This window comes from Schistocerca serialis, unplaced genomic scaffold (genome assembly GCF_023864345.2).
Source record: "Schistocerca serialis cubense isolate TAMUIC-IGC-003099 unplaced genomic scaffold, iqSchSeri2.2 HiC_scaffold_1158, whole genome shotgun sequence".
NCBI lineage: Eukaryota > Metazoa > Arthropoda > Insecta > Orthoptera > Acrididae > Schistocerca > Schistocerca serialis.
This window is the reverse complement of record NW_026047357.1, coordinates 35001-40000: the sequence shown is the minus strand read 5'-3', so window position 1 is coordinate 40000 and position 5000 is coordinate 35001.

Here is a 5000-nt window from a genome sequence, read left to right as displayed (position 1 = left end):
ACCACCCGTGCTCCCAACTGAGCTTGCCGCTGCCGACAGAGGCCCGGGAGCGTGCTGTCGTGGCATTGCCGGCGGGAGACAACACGCGCCACCTACGGTGACCGGCAGCTCCAACGCCAGCGCCACAGAAGGACAAAAGCCCCACTTGGGTGCCGAAGCGAACTCTCCCAGCACAGCGCACGCGCCAACACGTCCGCACAGCTGCGATACAAACCACCTGCGAGAACCGCTGGGGCGACCGAGCAGCAGACGGCGTCGCGGCGCCGAGCGCCGGGCGGCGGCGCATCCTCAGCGCACACAGTCCTCAATCGGACCAGCACACTGCAGATGGCCACCGCGCTTCGCACCGGGCCCGCGAGGACCTACTTTGGCCGCAAGGCGCCGCGAGCAGGGGGCGCCGGCGCGCAGCTGCGCCGCCTGCCGCGTCCGTCGGCCGGCGCGCCTGCCACTGGCCGCCCCCACCAGCCGGCTGTAGCGCGTGCGCCCACGCACCGCGCTGCCAGCACGCCGGGCGGCCCCCCCTCACCGGCCGGGGACGGTCCCACCCAGCCACCGCCGCGTATCGCCTCACACCCAGATCCCCTTTCGCGTTCGTGGGCATGGTGGGTCCCCTTTCACGTTCGTGGGCATGGTGGGTATCCCTGAAACAACCGGTTAATAGCTCGACCGATCGTCGCCAACACTGATTCACCTCTAGCGAGAACAACCGCACCACAACGGGTTACCTGTTGTTCATTTGCGTAACGTCACCAGCAAACGTAGACGTCCATCGCCATTTGCAACGAGTATTGCATGCCTGTGTCAGGTGTCACAACACACTACGTCTGCCCACATAGACGCAACAACATGTGCACGCCTCGAGAACACGTGGAAGGTAGCCCCCGTACGTATGCGGTGTCCATTGCGCGAACGACTGTCAGCCGGCCTCTGCAGGATGTCGCAGATGTGGAACGCGGTGCAACATGCTATCACGGTGTGTGAGAAGAGACGACTACGTCCGAATACACGCTCCACTACATCAACAGACTGCTCATGCTGATCGCCATCCAGGGCGTCCGTTCCTCCCACACGTCTGAATGGCGTACCACACTGCAATCCAGCTCTTATAGGGAGACGACACGTAGCTGCGTGCACAATATTTGGACTGTATGGTCTGCCGTTGCTAGGCGCAGTCGTCGTACGGTCACACATGTGCCACGATGTATCATTCAGTACATACGGACCAATGTGCAGTACAGTTTGTGGGTTTTGCGTACATCGGCGGACAGGTGACAGGCCGTACCACAACGTAGGCTGAGTACGTCGGCATGCGAAGGGCATTGAACATGCAAACTTCTCAACGACCAGCTTGCGAAGGCAGGGGGGAAGGGGGGGGGGCATGTACGTCCTGCTGCTATCCACATTACAGTGTATAGCAGGAGCATGTGGAAAGTCAGCAACACCTGCAAGGTGTTTAACATGACGCGATACACAGGGGACCGGGCAGTGCGAATAGCGAACTATATTGCGAGGGTTGCGGTTAGGCAACACTACACTAATTTAACGAGTTGCATAACAATTACAGAGCAGGTTCAGCGACAACGTGCGTCAGGTTAAGGCGCAATATAGGTTAGGTTGAGGCACAATATAGGTTAGGTTAAGGCACAACATGGGTTACGTTAAGGCACAAATTGGGTTACGTTAAGGCACAACATGGGTTACGTTAAGGCACAACATGGGTTACGTTAAGGCACAAATTAGGTTACGTTAAGGCACAAATTAGGTTACGTTAAGGCACAAATTAGGTTACGTTAAGGCACAAATTAGGTTACGTTAAGGCACAAATTAGGTTACGTTAAGGCACAAATTAGGTTACGTTAAGGCACAAATTAGGTTACGTTAAGGCACAAATTAGGTTACGTTAAGACACAAATTAGGTTACGTTAAGGCACAAATTAGGTTACGTTAAGGCACAAATTAGGTTACGTTAAGGCACAAATTAGGTTACGTTAAGGCACAAATTAGGTTACGTTAAGGCACAAATTAGGTTACGTTAAGGCACAAATTAGGTTACGTTAAGGCACAAATTAGGTTACGTTAAGGTACAATATGGGTTAGGTTAAGGTACAATATGGGTTAGGTTAAGGTACAATATGGGTTAGGTTAAGGTACAATATGGGTTAGGTTAAGGTACAATATGGGTTAGGTTAAGGCACAACGTAGGTTAGGTTAAGGCACAACGTAGGTTAGGTTAAGGCACAACATAGGTTAGGTTAAGGCACAACATAGGTTAGGTTAAGGCACAACATAGGTTAGGTTAAGGCACAACATAGGTTAGGTTAAGGCACAACATAGGTTAGGTTAAGGCACAACATAGGTTAGGTTAAGGCACAACATAGGTTAGGTTAAGGCACAACATAGGTTAGGTTAAGGCACAACATAGGTTAGGTTAAGGCACAACATAGGTTAGGTTAAGGCACAACATAGGTTAGGTTAAGGCACAACGTAGGTTAGGTTAAGGCACAACGTAGGTTAAGGTTAGGTTAAGGCACAACATAGGTTAGGTTAAGGCACAACGTAGGTTAGGTTAAGGCACAACGTAGGTTAGGTTAAGGGCACAACGTAGGTTAGGTTAAGGCACAACGTAGGTTAGGTTAAGGCACAACGTAGGTTAGGTTAAGGCACAACGTAGGTTAGGTTAAGGCACAACGTAGGTTAGGTTAAGGCACAACGTAGGTTAGGTTAAGGCACAACGTAGGTTAGGTTAAGGCACAACGTAGGTTAGGTTAAGGCACAACGTAGGTTAGGTTAAGGGCACAACGTAGGTTAGGTTAAGGCACAACGTAGGTTAGGTTAAGGCACAACGTAGGTTAGGTTAAGCACAACGTAGGTTAGGTTAAGGCACAACGTAGGTAGGTTAAGGCACAACGTAGGTTAGGTTAAGGCACAACGTAGGTTAGGTTAAGGCACAACGTAGGTTAGGTTAAGGCACAACGTAGGTTAGGTTAAGGCACAACGTAGGTTAGGTTAAGGCACAACGTAGGTTAGGTTAAGGTCACAACGTAGGTTAGGTTAAGGCACAACGTAGGTTAGGTTAAGGCACAACGTAGGTTAGGTTAAGGCACAACGTAGGTTAGGTTAAGGCACAACGTAGGTTAGGTTAAGGCACAACGTAGGTTAGGTAAGGCACAACGTAGGTTAGGTTAAGGCACAACGTAGGTTAGGTTTAAGGCTACAACGTAGGTTAGGTTAAGGCACAACATAGGTTTAGGTTAAGGGCACAACATAGGTTAGGTTAAGGCACAACATAGGTTAGGTTAAGGCACAACGTAGGTTTAGCGTTTAAGGCACAACGTAGGTTAGGTTAAGGCACAACGTAGGTTAGGGTTAAGGCTACAACGTAGGTTAGGTTAAGGTACAACGTAGGTTAGGTTAAGGTACAACGTAGTTAGGTTAAGGTACAACGTAGGTTAGGTTAAGGTACAACGTAGGTTAGGTTAAGGTACTACGTAGGTTAGGTTAAGGTACAACGTAGGTTAGGTTAAGGTACAACGTAGGTTAGGTTAAGGTACAACGTTAGGTTAGGTTAAAGGTGAAGGCGCAATGTAGGTTAGGTTAAGGTACGATATACCTTAGGTTAAGGTACAATATCGCTTAGGTTAAGGTACAATATAGCTTAGGTTAAGGTACACGTTGTAGGGAAAGGTGTATTTTGGGGGGGGAGGGGGCGGCAGGTTCGTTGATAGTGATTATCGTAAGTGCATGCCTGCGGGATCATCCGATTTGTCACGTCAGGATGCACTTGTGGCTCATGACAGGCGGCGCTCCGATTCCAAGGTTGTGGCAGATCTGTGTCTTTCATTCCTGCCATTGTTTGTGTACTGTGACAGGAGGCAGTATTGTGATGTTGGGTGCACCCCTGTGTAGGACATGTGTGGGTGTTCGTGGCTTAGCTGAGCAATGGCGGATGTCGGAAGGGTGGGATATTCTGTTTTCTGGGTGGACCTCCCGGTCTGGTTATGATAGTGTGGATTGTGTAATGTGGCGGAGAGGATGCACCGGATGTTCTTCCATGCTGGTGGTTAGATATTGTGTGTGTGCCTGTTAGAGGCAGAGAGTAGTGTGTGATAGTGTCTGGCTGACGTGTGGTTCTCATTGTGTGCAGAGTCTTTCAGCATGTATAGGGACGGTTGTATATATTATCTGTATTCTGATGGCTCTGCATCTATTACTAATCAGTGCCGTGTATACGGTTACTCTGGTTCCAGTCGAAACTGTTCTATCTCTGTACATTAGTGACACTGCGGCTCCACTATGTTGCCGCCCCTGTCGGCCGTTTCCCCCAGTGTGTGGCTAATGATTATCAGCAATCAGTCTATTAGTCAATACCGGTAGTGTGACGACGTGAAATGTCCGGGATGGGGGAAGCTACACGCTTCCCGTGGGTCAGGGCCTAGAAAGACTCTTCCCACGCAGGAGGCTCGGACTGTCATTACTCTTCCGAGAAATATATTTGCCCAGCGTTTTTTGCGACTGCGAGTGCGACGCGTACGAGTACCGACATGGATGGGGCGCTTCCTAGCTGATCGCTCAGCATCGGAGAAATATATTTGCCCAACGTTTTTTGCGACTGCGAGTGCAACGCCCAAGGGTACCGACGTGGATGGGGCGCTTCCTAGCTGATCGCTCGGCATGGGAATCCGTACAGTGAGCAATGCGATCGCGTCTGTAGCTTGTACGTGGTACAGCTCGCAGCTCATGTATAGGGACAGCGGGAATGTCGCATATTGGACATAACTCTTCATGAAACGCAAGTTATAGGTGTGGATTGCACATTACGACTGCGGGAAACTTCCGCCGTTCATCCGCTGGCGTTGCGAGTTTGGCGGTTGGGGTGGGGCACGAGCGGGTGCGGGTGGTGTGATTGCCGGTCCACGACTTCGTGCGGCAGAGGCACTGGCGTTTGGGTGCTGTGGTCGACACAGGCTGCATGCTTTGTGGGTGGCGTCGAAAGATGGGCA